This window comes from Neophocaena asiaeorientalis, unplaced genomic scaffold (genome assembly GCF_003031525.2).
Source record: "Neophocaena asiaeorientalis asiaeorientalis breed wild unplaced genomic scaffold, Neophocaena_asiaeorientalis_V1.1 scaffold183, whole genome shotgun sequence".
Lineage (NCBI taxonomy): Eukaryota > Metazoa > Chordata > Mammalia > Artiodactyla > Phocoenidae > Neophocaena > Neophocaena asiaeorientalis.
This window is the reverse complement of record NW_020175199.1, coordinates 755,285-777,979: the sequence shown is the minus strand read 5'-3', so window position 1 is coordinate 777,979 and position 22,695 is coordinate 755,285. Positions and strand designations below refer to the sequence as shown.

Below are 22,695 nucleotides of genomic sequence, written 5' to 3'. Positions count from 1 at the left end.
ATCCCCAAAATGATAGGATGAAGAGAGATCTTGAAAAGGAAAAAATTGTTAAGAAACAAAGTCCCATCTATTCAAAATTGCTAGCAATGTCTTGCATGAAAATATGCCCCCTACCTTTTAACCCTCTGAGAAAACTGAGGCATCAGTCTGCTCTCAGTGTTGAGAGCCTAGTACGGGCCAATGTGGAGCTCAGCACTTTACATAAATTGCCTCTTTTAATACTCATTTGCAGTCACTGCTCTTCTTATTTTACAGAGGGGAAACTAATTACATTACCAGTAATGGCAAAACTGGATTCATACCCAGCTCTAGAGTTTTAAGATTTACCAGCTTCCCTGTTGCTCTTAGCTATGCCCCTCATAAACTTTTGAGTGGTATTTCATGGCCTAGAGATTAACAGCAAATATTTATCCAAGGCCATTTTCCAGTTCTAGCTCTGCAGCCCTCAAAGCCTGTGAGGAGGAAATGCCTCCAATGATCCCCCAGCTGAAGTCCTAACTTCCAGTACCTCGGGATGTGACCTTCTTGGAAATAGGGTCATTGCAGATGCAACTAGTCAAGTTACGATAAGGTCATACTGGAGGAAGATGGTCCGCTAGTTCAATATGATTGGTGTCCTTAGAAGAAGAGAAGAGATACTGAACACGAAGGGAGAAAGCCATGTGAGGCACTGATGTGCTACAGAGCAAGCAAAGGAACAAAGGAACACAAGGATTGACAGCTGAGAGGAGAGGAAGGATTCTCCGCGACAGGTTTCAGAGGGAGCATGGACCTGATGACACCTTGATTTCGGACTTCTAGCCTCCAGAAAACTGTGAGACAAGTTTCTGTTGTTTGAAGCCACCCGGCTTCTGTACTTTGTTATAGCAGCCCTAAGATCTCATACATTCCCCCTGGAGTTGGCGGGGGGGACAGCGTTCTTTCCCACCCATGAAAATAAACAGAGAACACCCTTTTGTGGGTTTTTACCACTTCAGCCCCCAAGAGCTGGGCTGTCTGCTGTCACTATGATTATGTAATGGCAATCCTGATGATGACATCATGGCAGACGCTGTGGGTTTCTCCCCAGTAGCCATCGTTCCCTGCTTTGGCTAACAGATCCCTATTTTACTCAGCTATTAGCCCTGCATCCTTCATGGGTCCTTTTAGTTCTGTAATCACATGGACTTTATGCATTTGAAAGAATGCTCTGATTGGACCCATCAAATGGAATTAAGTACTTTAAAAAAAATTTTTATTGGAGTATAGTTGATTTACAATGTTGTGTTAGTTTCAGGTGTACAATAAAGTGAATCAGTTATACATATACATATATCCACTGTTTTTTAGATTCTTTTCCCATATAAGTCATTACAGAGTATTGAGTATAATTCCCTGTGCTATACAGTAGGTCCTTATTAGTTATCTATTTTAATAGTGTGTATATGTCAATCCCAATCTCCCACTTTATCCCTCCCCCTCTTTCCCCCCTGCCTAATTAGCTTCTTACAGCCCATTTTGTGAGTGACGCTAGCTCAGAGCTCAGGAATCTGCCAGGTTTTACCATCCACATGCTAAGACCAAATGGGCTTCTGCAGGCTGCCTTTTCAGATTGAAAGGATGAAGCGAATGATTCATCCACCAGCTTGAAAAGTTTAATTCGTTTGGTGGCTTGTGTGGCATAATTACCAGCACTTACAGATCCCAACAACAGCATCAGCGGCAAATCCATGAGGATGTAAGTGGTCATCTCTCGCGCTTCTTCTCTCTACCCTCCCTCAAACCAAACTGGTGGATGGGCATATTTTAAAATGCTTCTTCTTATTCATATTGAACTTGATAATTTTATTTTTTTAACATCTTTTTTTTACATACTGAATGATTCCACTGATATAAAGTTCAAAAGTAGGCAAGTGAGTATATTCTGTTAGAAGTGAGGAGAGAGGGGTTACAGTTACATCAGGGGGCCTCAGGAGTGCTGGTACTGTTGTCTTTCTTGAGATGGGTGCAGGTCATACAGGTGTGTTCATCTTATAACATTTGCGACTTGTGCATTTTTCTGTATCTATGTTGTGTTTTTTTGTTTCAATTATTTTCTTAAAGATCTTATTTTGGGTGCTCGCTTCGGCAGCACATATACTAAAATTGGAACAATACAGAGAAGATTAGCATGGCCCCTGCGCAAGGATGACACACACATTCGTGAAGCATTCCATATTTTTGATGGATACTAGCTATGAATGTTTCTTACAAACTGCATCTGTGTTAAAGCTAGTTATTACAGTTCATAATAAGTTTAATTGTATAATGAAAATTATTTTAAAAATCCATAGAAAGCACTAAAATGTTAAAATATATTTTCAAAACTGCAATATGTGTTTAATGCACAAAGCAAAATCTAAGACTAAATTTTTGTTGTTAGTGCTGTTATTTTGTTCTTCTACTAAGTAAAATATTTAATAAATGAGCCATTTATGTCTGTTTTCCAAAAACAAAACGAAACAAAACAAAAAGATCTTATTTTGGGGAATACCCTGGCGGTTCAGTGGTTAGGACTCCAGGGTTTAGGGCTTTCACTGCAGTGGGCCCGGGTTCAACCCCTGGTCAGGGAACTAAGATCCTGCAAGCCGTGTGGCGCGGCCCCCAAAACCACCTTATTTTGGCTCTCACTAATTCTAATATCCTTTATTTCCATAGTAGTGTCTCCATTCATGTTCATCTCAAAACAACACCTCCTGAAAGGTTGACTTAATAAAGGATCCCAGGACATATATATACTACAAAATGTAAAATAGATAGCTAGTGGGAAGCAGCCGCATAGCACAGGGAGATTAGCTCAGTACTCTGTGACCACCTGGAGGGGTGGGACAGGGAGGGTGGGCGGGAGACGCAAAAGGGAGGAGATATGGGGATATATGTATATGTATAACTGATTCACTTTGTTATAAAGCAGAAACTAACACACCATTGTAAAGCAATTATACTCCAATAAAGATGTTAAAAAAATTTTTTTTAAATAAAAAATAAAGGATCCCAGACTGAGTAATATCAGGGTGGTAACCTGGACCCCAACTACTAGATATTATTCCTGATCAAGTCTGCCTCCCCTGCTCCCACTAAGTCACCACTTTCTAGGAGTTAATGGCTACTTCCTGACTCACTTTAAAACAATTTTTTTTTTCTAATTGTATTTTTAGAAAACACTCTGCTAAGGAGGTCTTCCTGTTTCACAGGAGATGATTTAAGGCCTGTTCCACTGCATTCTTTGAATATGCAGTTTATATCTTATGTAATACTCCCCCTACCCACCCAAATCACACTTTTATTGCCTTTAGTTGAATTTATTAAATGACCATTTACGTGAGCAAGGGCATCACTTTCAAAACCAAGCAGTAAGCAAATGACTAACTGCTTTCCCATCTGCTCACATTCTACATTGGCTTTCAGGGGTGTTTACCTGATACGTCTAAAGCGGTTGTGAATAAACAAAGTGCAGTTTTCAGAGGAACTGCTCATTACACATTACATCATATGACACTTAAATCTTAGTTCACAAAAAAACAAAACAAAACAAAATCTCTTAAGAAATGCATCTGCAGACAAATTCTGCTTATTCTGAATGTCATTTTGCTCACCATGGTGGCCAGGATATATAAAACGTTGACAGAAATTTGCAAAATTTCATCTAATGCTTTCAATTTCTTTTTTTATTTATCAAATATAATTGATTTACAATATTGTATTAGTTTCAGGTGTACAGTTTCAGATTCTTTTCCATTGTACATTATTACAAGATATTGAATATAGTTCCATGTGCTATACAGTAAGTCCTTGTTGTTTATCTATTATATATATGGTGGTGTGTACCTATTAATCCCATACTCCTAATGTATCCCTCCCCCTCCCCTTTCCCCTTTGGTAACCGTAAGTTTGTCTTCTATGTCTGTGGGTCTGTTTCTGTTTCGTAAATAAGTTGATTTGTATTTTTTTTTTTAGATTCCACATATAAGTGATATCATATAATATTTGTCTTTCTCTGCCTGACTTACTTCACTTTGTATGATAATCTCTAGGTCCATCCATGTTGCTGCAAATGGCGCTATTTCATTCTTTTTTTATGGCTGAGTAATATTCCATTGTATAAAAGTATATACCACATCTTCTTTATCCATTCATCTGTTAATGGACATTTAGTGCTTTCAGTTTCTTTTGAGATTTTTGGGAAGATCAAAATAGACCAAAGTTTTCTCAGTTTTCCCATTGAGGACCTCTTTTGTGAAGAATGCTTCATTCATTTGATAAACATTTACTTATTATCTACTACAGGCTAAACTCTGTGGCTGATTGTAAATATATATATAGAGAGAGAGAGCATTCAGAGGGTTTAAAATTTTTCAAAAAAGACAGAAATGTGAAAAAATCCCAACAAAGCCTATGGTGAAGAGTACTGAAATAGAGGAACTGAGGTTACAACCCTGAATGAGGTAATATTGACTCTTGAAGAATAGATGGGATTTTAAAGTGGAGATGGGGAGGAATGAAGGTCATTCCAGGTAAAGGGAGCAACTTTAGGAAATGCCAAAGAGTGAAGGAGGACGGAGCAGGGAAATATTGGAACACAGCAACTAACAATGTGGCCAGAGCTTCAGGTGGGAGAGGGAATTAGGAATTAATACAGTCCTGGGAGGGAGGGTGGAAGCCAAATTTTGAAGTTTGAATTGAATTGAAGGTTTAAAGAATTTCTCAGGCAAATGGAAGTGAAGGAATGTTGTTACCAGGCTGTGTGTGTGTGTGTGTGTGTGCGTGTTAAAATATACATAGCATGAAATTTACAATTGTAATCATGTTTAAGTGTGTAATTCAATGATGTTAAGTATATTCACACTGTTGTGAAACCATCACCACCAGCCACATTCAGAACTTCCTCATCTTCCACAACTGAAACTCTGTACTCATTAAACACTAACTCCCTACTCCACTCTCTCCCTAGCTCCTAGTAACCACCATTCTACTTTCCGTCTCTGTGATTTTCACTATTCTAGGTACCTCATATAAGTGGAATTACATAGTATTTACCCTTTTGTGGTTTATTTTACTTAACATAATGTTTTCCAGGTTTATCCAGGTTGTAGCATGTGTCAGAATTTCCTTCCTTTTCAAGGCTGAATAATATTCCATTGTATGTATATATCACATTTTGTTTATCCATTGACACTTGGTTGCTTTCACTTCTTGGCTATTGTGAAGAATGCTGCTATGAACATGGGTGACCAAAAATCTCTTCAAGACCCCGCTTTCAACTCTTTGGGGTTTACACCCAGAGGTGGAATTGCTGGATCATATGGTAATTCTTTTTAAGTTTTTGAGAAATCTCCACACAGTTTTCCTTAGAAGTTACACCACTTTACATCCCCACCAGCAATGTACAGGAGTTCCAATGTCTCCACCTCCTCACCAACACTTGTTATTTTGTATCATTTTGTGGGTTTTTTCTTTTTCTTTTCTTTTTTTTTTTTTTTTGCTGTACGTGGGCCTCTCACTGTTGTGGCCTCTCCCATTGCGGAGCACAGGCTCCGGATGTGCAGGCTCAGCGGCCATGGCTCATGGGCCCAGCCGCTCCGCGACATGTGGGATCTTCCCGGACCGAGGCACGAACCCATGTCCCCTGCATGAGCAGGCGGACCCTCAACCACTGTGCCACCAGGGAAGCCCTGGGTTTTTTCTTTTTTTAAATAAGAGCATCCCAGCAGGTGTGAAGTAATATATTATTGATTTGTTTTGTATTTTCCTAATGATAAGTGATATTGAGCATCCTTTTTTGTGCTTATTGGCCATTTGTATATCGTTTTTGGAGAAATGTCTACTTGAGTCCTTTGCCCAGTTTTGAACTGGGTTGTCACTTTTAATATTGTTGAGGTGTAAGAGTTATTTATGTATTCTTGATGTTAATCCCCTATCCTCTATAGGAATTGTAAATATTTTCTCTCATTCTCTGGGTCGCCTTCCACTCTGTTGGTAGTGTCCTTTGATGCACAAAAGTTTATAATTTTGATGATATCAGACTTATTTTTCTTTTGTTGCCTTGCTTTTGGTGTCATATCTAAGAAGTCACTGACAAATCCAATGTCACAAACTTTTTCTTATGTTTTCTTCTTCTTTTTTTTTTTTATTGGGGTATTGTTGTTTTACAATGTTGTGCTAGTTTCTACTGTACAGGGAGGTGGAGTTCCCTGTGCTATACAGCAGGTTCTAATTAGTTATCTGTTTTATACATATTAGTGTATATATGTCAATCCCAATCTCCCAATTTATGTTTTCTTCTAAGAGTATTATATTTTTAGCTTTTACATTGAGGTCTTTGATCCATTTTGAGTCAATTTTTAAATATGGTGTCAGATAAGGGTCCAACTTCATTTTTTTGCATATGGATACCTAGTTTTTTTGTTGAAAAGACTGTCATTTCCCTACTGAGTGGTTTTGGCACCCTTACTGAAAATCATTTGACCATATATGAGAGCTTATTTCTAGGTCCTCTATTCTATTCATTGGCCTGTATGTCTGTCTTTATGCCAGTGCCACACTATTTTAATTGCCATAGCTTTGTAGTAAGTTTTGAAATCAGAAAGTGTGAGACCTTCAACTTTGTTCCTCTTTTACAAGATTGTTTTGGCTCTTCAGGTTTCCTTGAGATTCTATACAAATTTTAGGAGAGATTTTTCTATTCCTGCAAAAAGCATTGTTGCAATTTTCATAGAGGTTGTATTGAATCTCTGGATAGCTTAGTATTGACAGCTTAACAATATTAAATCTTCCAATGTATGAACAGGGATATCTTTCCATTTATTTGTGATTAGGCTTTTATATATTTTAAGTGACATTTTATTTTTAATTAACACTTTCATTCTGTTCTTGTAACTTGAGACAAAAGGGGCTGTAGAATGTCACACAGCAGGTGCATAATAAAAGTATGTTACTAAATTGAAAACAAAAAAAAAACCAAACGGAACAACAAAGCAGCACAATGGTTGCAGTTTCATAAACTATACCCACCAATACTAAGATTTATCATAAACACCTAGGTTTACCTAAATAAGGCTGTGATGTTGGTTGTTAATTTCTTCTCCCCTTCCCTCTTTCCTTCTTTCCACAATTTCTCCTTTGCTGTATCCATCTCAAGCTTCCACTCAGGGATCTGCTGTCTTAGACAAGAAGGTTATGATTTTAAAGTCTAGCCTAATTTACTTAGAGTGAAATTCACCATTTTAAAGTGCACAGTTCAGTGAGTTCTGACAATGTTTACAGTCATTTAATCTTCAGGGCCAGGCTTTGGACAGTAGACTTGATGGCAGCTTTCCATCAAGAGGGAAGCTTCTCTCCTTCCCTCTTTCCATCACACATGGAAAAAGTGGGTTTGCTGTTTGGTAGTTTCTCAAAAATCAAACATAAAATTACCATATGACCCAGCAATTCCACTTCTAAGTATAGATCCCAAAAATTAGAAACAGGGACTCAAACAGATACTTGTACATCAATGTTCACAGCAGTATTCAGCATTAGTCACAATAGCCAAAATGAGGAAATAACTCAAATGTCCATAAATAGATGAATGAATAAACAGAATGTGGTATATACATATAATGGAATATTTTTCAGCCATAAAAGGGAATGAAGTTCTGACACATGCTACAACATGGATGAACCTTGATAACATTATGCTAAATGAAATAAGCCAGATACAAAGGGGAAAAAAATCATTGCATGATTCTATTTATAGGAGGTACCTAGAATAGCCAAATTCATAGAGACAGAAAATAGAATAGAAGGTACCAGAGAAAGACAAACACTGTATGATCTCAATTATATGTAGAATCTAAAAAAAAAATTTGAACTCATAGAAACAGAGCAGACTGGTGTTTGCCAGGGCTGGTAGGTGGGTTGGGGAGAGAAGAAGTGGGGGAAATGGATGAAGGTGGTCAAAAGTTACAAATTTTCAGTTATAAGATAAATGAGTCCTAGGGATATAGTATACAGTGGTGACTACAGTTAACAATACTGTATTGTATATTTGATATTTGCTAAGAGAGTAGATCTTAAAAGTTCTCACCAGAAAAAAATAAAAGGTAACTATGTGAGGTGATGGATCTTAACTAAACTTATGATGGTTAACATTTCACAATATATACATAAATCATTACATTGTACCCTTTAAACTTACACAATGTTATCTGTCAATTATATTTCAAACTAAGCTGGGGAAAAAAGGAAGGTACCAGGGGCTGGGAGGAGGGGGTAATGGGGAATTATTGCTTAATGGTCATAGTTTCTCTTTCCAATGATGAAAACTTTCTAGAAATAGATAGTGGTGAGAGTTCCACAACACCGAATGTGCTTAATGCCACTGAATTGTACACTTAAAAATGGTAAACTTCATGTCATGTATATTTTACCAATTTTAACATTTTATTTTTTAAAAAGTGGGTTTGCCTTACCTCCAAGGGACACAGGTGACTCCAAACCCTCTGGCTAAACACATAACGCACATAAAACCACGAGAATAAATAAAAATATAAAATAAATAAAAACCAATCAAAGAGCACTGCAAGTTGGGAGAAGGTTGGGAAAAGAGAGAGAAAACTGAAGGCAGGGCCACCAGATAGGAGGCTGCTGCGATGGCCCTGGACTGGCCTCAGTTAGAACATGGGCAGAGGAAGAGGGAAGATGGCACCCACACAAGAGACAGAGAGAACACCGGGACTAAATGAACACAGCACAAGGCAGGTGGAAAGGTGGGAAATGCCAGGCCAGGGCCACACTGTGACTTTTGTGAGCCCTAGGCGTTTTTCTTAGAGGACCCCTTCCCCCACAAAAAAATAAAAATAAATAAATTAGATAATATTTTACTGTTGCATTGGTATAAGGATGAATACATCAGTATTATAGATTATAAACATTTTTTTGTCCTGAAAGTACATTTTTTTCCTTCTGATATTAAAAGAAATCAAAACATTTTCGTGGGCCCCTAAATATTCACATCTGGGCCCTTGGTGCTGCCTCTTCTGAGTGTCTTGGAGGAGGGGGTCCTGGGGCAGCCTGTGCAAGGCGCTGATGGTCTCCTACCTAAGACTCCGCCCTCCTTCCCCTTCTCTGTGGCCTCCCTACCTGATGGCCTGCTCCAGGTATTGAGGACTGTGTTACTGCAGATATGGGATACTGGGGGCAAAGTTGTAGGCTTCGTGTGGGGTTAAGACTGTGGACTCCAGAATCAGAACAAGTTGGGCCCGGGACTTCCCTGGTGGTCCAGTGGTTAAGACTCTGTGCTCCCAATGCAGGGGGCCCGGATTCAATCCCTGGTCACGGAACTAGATCCCGCATGCTGCAATGAAGGATCCCGCGTGATGCAACTAAGACCCAGCACAGCCAAATAAATAAATATTTTTTTAAAAAAGAAAGAAAAAGATTAAGGTGGGTCTGAATCACAGCTCTCCCTGCTTGACTGTGTAAACTGGAGCAAGTTCCTTAACCTTTCTAAGCCATGGTTTCTATCTGTAAAATGCACATAAGAGTTCCTAACATCATAGAGGTTTTTTGAGACCTAAATGTGATGTGAAACAACCAGCTTAGCACTATGTCTGGTCCACGGCTGGCAAGCGCTGGCATCCCTTGGCTATCCTTAAATCCGGCACTTACCAAGCACCACTTATGACTTGGTTTTAAACAGGCACAGAGATTTGGGGTTTGTTATGAGGGGAAGGAGGAAAGGTATGAAGACACCTAGAGAGGGGAACACAGAGGGGCAAAGGGGAACGAACACAAACTATTTCATGCTTTTGCCCAGGACAAGCCCAGTGTGCCTTTATATATGTTAAGGCTTAATAAGAGTAAAAAACTAAAGTATGGGCTTCCCTGGCGGCACAGTGGTTGGGAGTCCGCCTGCCGATGCAGGGGACACAGGTTCGTGCCCCGGTCTGGGAAGATCCTACATGCTGCGGAGCGGCTGGGCCCGTGAGCCATGGCCACTGAGCCTGCGCGTCCGGAGCCTGTGCTCCGCAACGGGAGAGGCCACAACAGTGAGAGGCCCGCGTACAGCACACAAAAAAAACAAAAAACAAAAAACTAAAGTAGACTAAGTCTGCCTTTATTTAGCAAATATTATGTGAGTGCCCACAATGTGGTAGGGTTTCAGGGGTGGAACAGACAAGCCCTGCTACCCACTCTTCCCCCTGCTTGCCTTCCAGACTTCTCTCCTATTCTTCTGAACAAACACAACTAGACTATTAGCTGACGTGTCAAACACATCCCTTAACCATCACAGCTTCCTCCGTAAACTCATGAAGGCCTGGCTCCCATCACCACCTCCTTTTTCCTCCCAGTCCCACTTGCTGAAATCCTTCTGCAAGAGAGGCTCAAAAACAAAATCAGCTCCTGAATGGAGCCTTCTCAACTGGGGAGACCATGCTCCATGTTGCAACCCTGTGTGTGCCACTTGGGGCCTCCTTTTTTTGGGAGTTCTGTTTCTCCTGCCTGACCTTTTCTCATGAACACAAGCTCCTGAAGGTGAAAGACTCAGCTCTGATTCATCTCTGCTCCAGGAACACCTGCTGAATCAAAAGGTCAGAGAAAGGAGAGGGGAAAACACCTTATACAACTTCCCGGGCCTCCCAGCTTGGTCTCTGCCTGCTTCATTGTTGAGGAGCTCACATGGGAAGAAAAAGCCCCATTACCATCACACCACGAGCATCCCTGCTCTGAGATCTCTGCCCTGGTTTGCGTGAGGGATTTGGCTGCAAACGTTTGTTAAGGTGTTCAGTGCTCCAAACACAATCTTCACAACAGAAAAAACAAAAAGGAATGGTGGGGGAGGAGGGAGAAGGACAGGGAAGTGAGCAAATACCCCCGCTGGCAGGTGATCCCTCTTGGGATCTCATCTGTTTACTTCTCCCTAAGGTCTCTGTGGAGGTCACCTCTGTATACAGAGGACAGGCCCTTACTTCTTCTGTCTCAGAGGCAAGACCGGACCCAATTTCTGGGCATCGAATGGACTGGACCCTGGTACCCCAAAAGCTGTCCGTTCTGGGTTTGCACTTCCATTACAGAGCACCACTTCAAAACACGACTTTAGGTATTAGCTTGCATGTACGTATGTCACACAAAATATGTATGAATAAATATATTGATTATCTACCATAGGCAGGGCCTTGTGCTAAGGTGAACAGAAGATTCCAAAGCTAGAGTTCACTAGAGTTTAAAAGTAGTTTGTTGTACATATGGGATGTTCGCTGAAGCACTGTTCACAACAAGAAAAAAAATTAGAAACAATCTAAATATCCCTCATGAGAAGGGCCAATAAAATGTAGCACACTGGTTTCCCAGAATACAATAAAGTGCTTTAATGGAAGTAACCAGGGATCATATGTCAACGCTAATAGATCTTGAAAATATAGAGAGTGAAAAAGACAGATTGTAGAATGATGAATATCATAAAATAGCATTTATGCAAGTATATACATAAGGAAAAGAATACTCTACATATTCTATGAATGCATTAGAATCTGCATGTAAAAGTGTGGGGGTTTTGGGGTTTTTTTTTTTGCGGTACACGGGCCTCTCACTGTTGTGGCCTCTCCCGTTGCGGAGCACAGGTTCCGGACGCGCAGGCTCAGCGGCCATGGCTCACGGGCCCAGCCGCTCCGCGGCACGTGGGATCTTCGCGGACCGGGGCACGAACCCGTCTCCCCTGCATCGGCAGGCGGACTCTCAACCACTGCGCCACCAGGGAAGCCCAAAAGTGTGTTTTTTAAATGGTACAGAGGGACACATACTTTCAGGGAGAGGGGAAGAAACAGAGAAAGGCTGTGATGAAAGGGGGCTTTTGCTTTTTCTATAATTACTCTCATTTTTTTAAGCAATTAGGAAGGTACTGCCTAAATACATGAGAAGCTAGGTAATGAGTTCATTGATAACCACGACAGCAACTTAAGCGACATCACAGGGCAGAATGGATTTACTATCCCAGGATTACCATCTGCAATAACGGCTGGGAGTTCAGAAGAGGAAGAGCTGGACACTGGGGAGCTCTGAGGAGGGGCTAAGGAATTAGTATTTACTTCCTTGGAAGTCTTTTGGAAAGGGAATGCTGACGAAAGTGGAGTGATGTGAAGATTCATCTGGCCACAGGTGTGCATTATAAAACTTTGCATTATGAGTGTATATGGGATTTGTTTTTCCTCATACTTGTCAGGCTCTGGAATTGGAGGGCACTGTTTTTTTTAACTTCTCAGGCTCTGGAAAATTGAAGAACACGGAATTGCACAAGCTAAGCTCTGAGAGGAAATCACATTAGGAGAATGAGGGATGTTTTGGTGTAATCCCTGAGCCAAACTAGGGATCGGGGCCTCCCGGGGGATCTGGGGATCAGTGTGTTCACTAAGTTTCCTTCACTGGACTGTCAGCTCCTCGGGCTGGGGCTGTGACATCTTCCTACCTGGAGCCCCAACGTAGAGAACAGTGCATGATGTCACATCACTCAGTGAACACTTGTCGGATGAATGAGTGGATGAATGAATGGATGGATGAATGAATATTGCAGCAAGGTCAAAGAGAATAAGGACTACAGAGAGGCTTGTGGCTTGAATGGCTAACTCCCTAGCTCTGAGGAACTTCTGCCTCATTATCCGTTCTCCCAGATGGTGCCTGTCGCTCGGAGTGTGGCTTTTATTTGCCTCCCGCTGCCACTTGCCCTCCTTGACTCCATCCCTAAACCCTGGGGTCCTTCTTGGGATGGGGGGAGGAGTGGCTGTCAATTCACGGGGAGACCCAGGATACCGAGGAGGGAAGAAGATAAAATAAAAAATCATTTGGAGAACTGAGTTGGGAAGATCCTCATAGGAGGTGGGTCAGGGTGGAGCAATGTATTGTATGTTGGAGCGGGGGTGGGATTCTAATCCAAGGCGGAGGGGAAATGAGCCTATTGGAAGAGAGGATCAGGCAGGTGGAAGGACTGGGGCCAGATATCAGAAAATTGGTTGAGGAACTGGTTCATGCAGAGGTTTTTCAAACGTGGAGCTCAGAATCCCAGGATTTCACAGACAACCTCCAGGGGTTTCCCAAACAATGAGGCTGCTTCTGCCAAGGAAAGATTAAAACTGCCAGAGGGATCTGTTCATCCATTATCTGCCCTACGTCCTGGGATCTGTTTATCCATTATCTGCCCTACATCCTGGGGTTCTGAGTAAGACTTCATTTGAAGGAAGAGACAGGGGTGTGTGTGTGTCTGTCTGTGTGTATCTGTGTGTGTGTGTGTGTGTGTGTCTGTGTGGAGAGAGAGAGAGGAGAGAGGAGAGGAGGGGAGGGGAGACAAGAGGAGGGGAAAGAAGGTCATTCAGCTAAAACATTTGAAAGAACACTGAGAACACAGTCTCTCTCTCTCTTGAAATGAGGTCATACATAAAAAGTATTCTGGGTGGAAAAGGCTCTCAATGAGTGTTTGTATTGGACTAGATGCAGGAAAAGAACTCAATCAAAAGACAAATTCACTTGAAATTACCAAAAATTGCCTGGCCCATCCTATGTTCAGGGTTGGGATTATCCCCAAAAGATCAAAATTAGGAGACTCAAAGCCCAGAGTAAGGGAAGTAGGGAGGTGTAGCTGACTGGTGTTTGGTTCTTGTTGATAATCATTAACACTCTGTGGAGCACTTTTCAGGAGCAGTGCCCAAACTTCACATGCGTCATCTCATGAATTCTCACAATAGGCTAGGAAGTAGGCCCTATTCCCATCTCTACCAAGGCTCAGAGAGGTTGGGGAACTTTTCCAGCATCACACCAGATCACAAGCAGCAGAGCTGGACTTTGAATCCAGGCAGCCTAACTTCAAAGTCCCTGAGCATAAGATGCAGTCATATCTCCCAAAGACCATGCCCTGAGTAGGTGTGGTTGAAGCAAGGTGCTGGCACCTGCAGCACCTGCACCTTCCTCTTCTGAGGAAGAAAGAACAACACTTTCATTTTTGACAGGGTCCCATGTGACACAGTCCCTCATAGAAAATTCCAGAAACCCTGTCTCTGTTGGGGCAGTTGCCTCCCTGGACCCTTGGGTGGACTGACCACAGCCGGAAGGTTCATTCCCTTCTTGATGCCACATATCTGAGAACTTAAAGGTATCTCACCTTCAATCAGTGAACAGGAGGATGAAGGGTCTGGCTAACTATAAAGAAAAATGAGGACATTTAATTTAAAGAAGAGAAGATTAGAAGGGGAGAGCTATTTCAAACACTCAGAAAGCTTTCTCAAGAAAGAGTGACCAAGTTTATTTTGTGCAGCTCTGGGTCACAGAACTAGGGTCAGTGGGAAAGTAAGAGGGAGACAAATTTCGAATCAATATTACAAGTGATTTTCCTTTGATCTGTTTGAAAATGAAGTTGGCCACACTTAAGATAGTGAGCACCCTGTCAGAGGAAGCAATCAAGCAAAAACAGGAATAATGAGTGCCAAGAGGGAACTCATCTGTTGGGTAGAAGATTAAAATGACTACTAAAGCCTCTTCTGAGTTGAAGATTCCACAAGTTTATAATTATGATGTTTCTTCTCCTTTTCAAAATTTCTCACTGAGCCAAAGACTTAAGAATGAACCCAATGGTCATTCCAGCCACTGAAAACATATTGCCTTATAAATTCTTATATTCTGCATATCGGTGCGAAGGGAGCCCCACCTATGACACAAGCCTATACGTCTGTCAGCAGGGGCAACATTTTTCACACTAATAGTACAAGTCAGAATAAATACCATCTCCATTTGGGAGACAGTCTTTGACAGAAGAGAATTGGCCTGCTTGATTAGGAGTATATGTCAGGCACTGATAATAGGGAAATCCTTTTCAGCTGAGCCCTAGAACCTGAACAGTCATAATGAGACCAATTTAATGAGCCTCCTGTTCTACACCAGTATTAATTATAACCCTGTCACAGAAGGCAGCCAGCTCGAGATAAAATAGGTAAAATGCCCAGGAATTGGACTGGATTCAGAATCTTTTCCCCAGATACAAACAAGCTTGCAGTCATGTACATAAGTCTCTAGCAAGCAAGTGGATTTAACTCCTCCTTTAAGCTGTTTGGAAGAAGTACTTATGGAGTTGGTCTGAACAGCAGAAATGCTTCTGAACTTTGGGTTTGTCCTCAGAATGCGTCTACCCCAAATCCGTCTGATTGACTGAGCCTGATCAGTACCAACTTGTTGCCCCCTTGGAAAGAGAAGAAAAAGGAGCAGCAACTTCTTGTTGAGTAGGTAGGCACACCTCCAACCCTTCCTTTTGGTCAGGTCTCACAAACCTCTCCCCTTAAAGAAATGGAATTTCTTTCAGGTAAAATTTAAACTGGGAATTGTCATCAATCCAGTTGAAAAAATCATCACCAGGGGCCTATTTACTGCTAATACAGATTGAGCTCTACCAGGCACTCTTGTAACACAAATTACCTTGTGGTCAGTACTGACAGTGTGCTCTTTACAGGAAGCCCAGAGACGTTAAGCACTATATCCAAGGGCACACAGCCAGTCTGAGTCAGGATTCAAACCCAGGCTGACTCATTCCAGAACCAGGGTGCTTAACCACAGGCCATGCTGTGCATGGTGTTTGCAGGCAGCTTATTCATTCAGCAAGTGGTAACAGAGCACTTCCTATGTGCCAGACACTGTGCTGAGCAGAAATGAATAAGACACAGGCCCTGTCCAGAGCAGTTGGGCAACTCCAGCAGATTGTAACAAACTGTCCCATTCCCTGGATGTCAGCAAGGGCTCCGGGAAATGAAGTGTAACCAGAGACCTTAAAGATAAGTAAGAATTAAGCAGTGAGTGGAGAGGGGAGCCTGACAAGGAGGTTACCAAAGGAATCCCTGGGATCAGGATGGCAGGGGCACAGCATTGTGAGATATCGAGGAATTACACAACAGAAAGAGGAGAGAGCTTTCTGACAGAAGGGACTTGGGAGGAGGCAAAACGTGAACTAGGTCCTCAAAAAATAGACACAGTAAAAGAAGATGAGTAGTGTATATGACATATACTTTAAATCTGCTGAAATTTTTTCATATTTACATAACTCTCTCACTCCAACTCAGACCCAGGGAACTTTGCCACATGGATAAAGGATTGACTCCAAGGGGTTAATCGCCTGCCAATCAAAAGAGGCCACAATGGTTCTCTTCTCTTTTCTTACCACATCCACATTGGTGAGATTTTGATGGTCCAAAGATGGTGGGCAGCTGGTGAAGGAGGCATGGGAGAGGACAGACATGGAACCCTGAGCCTTGACTCAGGCAGGCTGCAGTTACTCAGAATCTGACACAGAGCGGCAGAAAGAGTTAGAAGCAAAGCAAAGGTCCATAGGCCTGAAAACTCACACCAATCCCCGGCTCTGATCCCAGAACCCACTGACTTGTGAACCCATGAAATGGTCCACGTCCACCCACAGCTTCCCAGCACCAGCGTGCAGGCGGCCTTGCCTGGACCGCCTGCCTCTGCAGTGATTCTCCAACTTTAGTGCAGGCTGGAATTGCCTGCAAGGCTGACTGAACCACAGATGGCAGACCCCACCTTCAAAGTTTCTGATTCAGTAGGTCTGGGATAGTGCCAAGAATTTGCATTTCTAACAGGTTACCAGGAAATGCTGATAGTGGTCCCACAGTTTGAGAACTGCTGCTCTATGGCACAAGGCAGGTTGTACCTCTCCAGGAAGACTTCCCCCAGCACTCCAGCCCCTCTGGCTTCTTTTCCCAGTCTTACTGCACATTTAAGTTAATACATACTGCAAAGACAAACCCAATGCCTTGAGAAGAAGCCAGACAGGCAATGGGAAATGAGGGAATTGGGTGAGCTCAGATGTATATACATACATTGTGTGAGAGATGGGAATGATGGTGACCTGGAAAATTCAGGCCCCAATAAAAGGGGGCAACTCATTCAGCACAAGTCAATTTTTGCTGGGTGTCCTTGCAAGTTCAGGATTGCCAGGTCTTCTTGCTTTCAAGAGAAGGTAGAAATCTTGATTGTTTTGTAAAATATCCCAATTTCTCAAAGTTCGTTCAAGATTTTTTTTTTTTTTTTTTTGTGGTACGCGGGCCTCTCACTGTTGTGGCCTCTCCCGTTGTGGAGCACAGGTTCCGGACACGCAGGCTCAGGGGCCATGGCTCACGGGCCCAGCCACTCCGCGGCACGTGGGATCTTCCTGGACCGGGCAAGAACCCATGTCTCCTGCATCAGTAGGCGGACTCTCAACCACTGAGTCACCAGGGAAGCCCTCGTTCAAGATTTTTAAAGACAATATCAGGATCGGTCAGGTGACCTCTTTAGCCTCCTGAAGCTTTCATACTTGATGGTTTGGGCTTGTGGTAAACTATCTGGATGATGTGTCCTGGCCTATCTCAGGGAGGAAGATTAGAAACACCTCCACTCTATGAGGGCCACTCACCCCTGTCATATTCTTTCCCAAAACTCCTTACCCAAGTCTAATCATGGGAAAAACACCACAAACCCAGATGCAGGGACATTCTACAGGAGACCTGACTGGCACTCCTCAAGACTGTCAAGGTCATGAAAAGCAAGGAAAGACTGAGAGACTGTCACAGACCAGAGGAGACTGGGGTGCCGTTACAACTAAATGCAATGTGGTACCCTGAATTGGATCCTGAAACAAAAAGAGGACGTTGATGGAAAAACTAATAAAAATCCAAGCAAAGTCTGGAGTTTAATTAATAGTAACGTACCAGTATTGATTTCTTAGTTTTGACAACTGTTCTAAGGTAATGTAAGGTGGGGGAAACTGGATGAGGGATATGTGAGAACTCTCTGTTCTAGCTTTGCAACTTCTTATAAATCTAAAATTATCCTAAGATTTACATTTTACTTAAAAAATAATGAAGTCAGTAAAACATAATTTTTCTTAAAAAATAGAAATCTACAGGAAAATCTGGTCCATGGGTGACCAGTTTTCAGCCTTTGATTTAAAAACAAAAAAAAACACCTCTTGTATTTCATAGAATCCTAACTCTAGATGTGTTATTTGGTTTCCCTGTCTTTGAATCTTTTTCAGGAAAAGCTGGAGCTCCAAAAAGTTTAAATCACTTCTCCAAGGAAATCACCTCCATGTCTGCTGCCTCTTTTATCACCACACCTCACTTTTTCCTGTCCTTTGTTTACTTTGGATAGAAAACACCTTACTTCCTCTGCCAGACTATAAGCAATTTGAGGGCATGCTTCATGCATTACTAATATTTGTAACTCAGCATCTCTCACACAAAAGGTATCTAATAAAAATTCCTATTTTTATTTTTACATTGAAGAGGAATGCTTTTTAACTCTTTTGTATCTCCCTAACTGTATTCAGGAAATGGCTGTCAAATGATTAGCTGTGTTAAGTCTCTTAACCTGAGGAGGACCTTGGGTTCCTCATCTGTAAAATGAGAGGGTTGGAGCTGATCCTTCTACCACAAGTGTGTTCCATGGACCAGCAGCATTGGCATCACCTGGAAGCCTGTCAGGAATGCAAAATCTCAGGCCGACTGAATCAGTCTGCATTTTAACAAGATTCCCTGGGGTGATTCGTATGCTTGTTCAAGTTTGAGAAGTACTGGACTAGTTCTCAAAATTTAATGTGCACCAAAGTCACCTGGGGGGCTTCCCAGGTGGCATGGTGGTTGGGAGTCCGCCTGCCGATGCGGGGGACACGGGTTCGTGCCCCGGTCTGGGAGGATCCCATGTGCCGCAGAGCGGCTGGGCCCGCGGGCCATGGCCGCTGAGTCTGCGTGTCCGGAGCCTGTGCTCTGCAACGGGAGAGGCCACAGCAGTGGGAGGCCCGCGTCCCGAAAAAAAAAAAAAAAAGTCACCTGGGATGCTTAAAAATGCAGATATCCCCTTATATGTGGAATCTAAAAAAAAAAAAAAAAGATACAAATGAACTAATTTACAGAACAGAACCAGACTCACAGAGAATGAACGTATGGTTACGGGGGGGAAGGGTGCAAGGGAGGGATAGATTGGGAGTTTGGGATTGACGTATACACACTGCTGTATTTAAAACAGATAAGCAACAAGGACCTACTGTAAAATAAGAAAAAAATTTTTTTAAATTTTTTAAATGTAAAAAATTTTTTTTAATGCAGATATCAAAGCCCCATCACAGATCAACTGACAGGAAACTCTGGGCAGGGAGACTGGGACTCAGTATTTTTTATGAGCTCCCCAGGGCCTCACTTTGAGAAACACTGCATGGCTGTGCCCTCTCACCCCAAACCCCACTGAACATCCTGTTTTCGCCTCACCTTACAGCCTCTCCCTGGCCCCAGAGGCCCTGGCTGCTTGTCTCTTCCAGATCAGGAGTCCCAAGCTGGTGTTTCAGGCAAATTCACCCTCAGGGAGGGGAAGGGGGAGCTGTGATTTGCAGCATTTGCAGGGTGGAAATACTCCCACCACAGTGGATTTCAAGTACCCAGTGTTACGTCCCTGAACACGGAATTGGGGAAAGATGGGCACACTCAGTCCTTTAGTAGGCGTGGCTGCAGCACACCAGAGTTCACGGCCCTTGTTTTACTTGCAGTAATTCTCAGGGAGCCAAGCCTACCTTTGGTTCTTATTGAAATGCCAGTCATGCACTCAACACTCTACTAAAGGTTGTAGAGGACAGCAAAGAGGCATGAAAGATTAGGCAATAGGGTAGAGTGATTAAGTGCTCAGGCTTTAAGACAGGACTGGATTCAAATCCAGATCTGCCTCTTATAACTGTGTAACCTTGGACAAAAGCAATTTACTTTGTAGAAATAAACATGTATTTACACGTATGCAAACAGGCAATATATATATATACATATATGATAGTGCCAAACACTAAGAAAAAATATATAGAATTACATGTGTGTGTACAGATATATTATATACTATATACACACAACCTCAAGGAGCTTTTGGTCTAGCCCTTATAAGGAAATATTAATGTGTTCTAATTTAAAAGTTGGGTGGGCGATACATGGGTATTCATTTTATTATTTGTCTTTTAATTACACATATATGGCATATAATCTTTTGAATGTATTACTTATTTCAGAATAAAAGTGGAAATACAAACCCAAATGAAGTTAATCACTAAAATGTGTCATCTCATTATGACAGCTCGTCCATGTCACTGTCTTGAAAAGTGAGGTCATGACCCACTGGGAACTTGGCTAAGAACTTGGCTCTGTTGGGATGTCAGCTGGATGCTTGATGAAGCTAAGGGCATCTGATTCTCTTTGCAGCTTGTGGGTGCACACTTGAAGAAAGACGAGGGAACCCCATTCAACTAAGAGGGACTTTGTTTATGCTTCATGAGGACCTGAGTCAGACATTCTATCATTGCCATCACCAGACACAAATGAACTCCTATAAGCCAGAAAGCAGGCTCAGAAATGGGGCCAGAGGGGAAGTACAGTGTGACTCAGGAAAGACACAGGACTTTTCCCCCTTCCATTTAACCACTCTTCAGCTGAAAGCCTTTCTAACAACTGAAATAAGTCATTCATATTCCTTTCTAGGATCCACTAAATGTCCCAACCACTGCCCCCTTTTCCAGGTGATGTCTTGTTTTAAGGTGCTGAGTGATGAGAGTGGCCGTGGCTGGGCTGCTGGTGGGCAGCAGACACTTGGCTCTGACCGTTAATATTGTAGGTCCTTCTCTGGGCCTCAGGCTCTTTCCTAAACCAGCAAGATGGGTGAGGTGTCCTCTCAAGCCTCTTGTAGCTTTAATACTCCCTGGTTTGGGTCAGAGTAGAATCTTCTGGTGATGTGTTCAGACAAATTACGGGGAGCACTTTCAAATCACATCACCCCCTTGATTTCTTATGCTTTTCCTGCTTTGTTTCTTGTAAGATATTTCTATGTAGGAAGTAGGGGAGACAGTACATTGCATTTACCCAAGTAAATAATAAAAATAGCTAATGCTTAAATAACGTGCCAGGCACAACTCTAAGTGCTTTACAATATATCAGTTCAACTGAGGAATATACTATTGTTATCATTATCCCCAGTTTACACATGGGTAAACTGAGGCATGGAGTAATTACGTGGTTTGTCCAGGATCATACAACCTGTACGTGTCAAAGCCAGGATTATGAACCCAAGCAGTTTGACTCTGGAATCCATGCTGTAATCACTGTGCTGCAATGCCTTTAGACTGTATGTTATCCAGATTGTTCCTGATAGAGTAGCCTTTCTTTTAGGGGGTAAAGCTAGGAGATCCCATTTTATCAAGCTTGGAAACTACTTAGAATCCAGAAATTTGAAGGCTCAGTTTAGAAGCATTGTTGTCCCAGATTCTAGAAATGATTCTCTGCTTTTGCCTGAAAAGGTATCCATAGGTTTGCCTTAATATCTCCTTTTCCATCACTTCTTAACGGATCAGCAGCAATGGGATGGTTTTAAACACAGGGCAAATCAAGGCAGTGGAGAAGCCAGGTAAGAGAGGCAGGAAAGCAGGATTCTAGTCTTCCAGCCTCCGGCCCAAGGAGCGGTGCACATTGTGGGAGGTGCTTCACCTCTCTGGACCTCACATTTCTCACTTAAAGAAGTGAAGATAGATGACTTTAAAGGTCCCTTGCCTCTCTAAAAGAGACTGTGAGCCTCTATTCTTCCCCCAAGTATACCAGTTGCTGACGATGGAGTGATAAGGCAAATGACAAGCAAGTTTTGACGGTGCTCTGAAAGCAGACACCAGACATGTAAATTCAGATCCTAGGAATGTGAGAGAAAACTCTGGCATGGCCTTCCTATTTCAACAAACAACGAATCAATGCAGAAACAGCCAGGTAATTAAGAGCCTTTTAATTTTCATTTTCAGACTTTGCTCATCATAGACCCATCCTCCAAACTACCTATTTACCAAAGTTCATCCCAAGCCCAGAAAACAGAGATAAGGAAGGACCTTTCCCCCTCCACAATCCTTCACAATCCTTTTTCACATTTGATGAGAAACACAAAACCTTTAAAACATTCAACACAAAATGTTTGAGACTTCCAGAGTTTGTGAATCATAACATATCATCAATCTGTCCAAAACATGGCAAATAGACCATAAGTTCCTTCATTATACCTCAGTATCTGACGAGGAGGCACTCAACAAATACTTGTTGATTAGTGACAAATGTGTTGATGGAAAGTTCTAATCATTACCTACAAAGAATCAGGCTCATGTATGTGCTGATTAAACCTCAGATTGCTTCTCCTGGGTTCATCACAAACTCCATTCATTGTCCAACCAGGCAGTGAGAGCCCCTCAACTTTTACCCTCAAACAGTAAGATTTTACACCAGAACATCCGATGCTCAGAGTGCCCTCCGACACATTTCACTGAGGAACAGTGAGAGGGATCCAGCACACAAGACACCAATGCCTAAAGTCACTGTTGCCTGGGAAACCCTGTGCTTAGAACTTGATAAGGGTTTGGTGGATTATTCCCCAGCCCTCTTATGCATTTAATTTTGTAACCTCAGGGGATCAGTACCAAAGCGGTTGATAAGTAATGAAAGTGCTTGGGGGAGGGGAGGAAGGACAGGACTGTTAGCGAATTTAGGAAGTCAAAGTACAGCAGCCAAAGCTAACTTCTCTGAAGAACCCAGTGTTCTTGCTTTGAGGGACACTGGATCTCAATGGCATAGCCACCTGGCCTGGGAAAAGCCTGCCTCTTTGCAAGCCAGGAGACTTGAA

General features: G+C 42.3%; 1 non-coding gene across 1 annotated transcript; it reads left to right on the top strand.

Moving 5' to 3' along the window:
- The first annotated feature begins 2,094 nt into the window (after positions 1 to 2,094).
- LOC112413305 (U6 spliceosomal RNA) lies at positions 2,095 to 2,201 on the top strand. The gene has a single exon (XR_003005946.1). It is a non-coding gene; the product is annotated as a U6 spliceosomal RNA (small nuclear RNA).
- Positions 2,202 to 22,695: the final 20,494 nt, after the last annotated feature.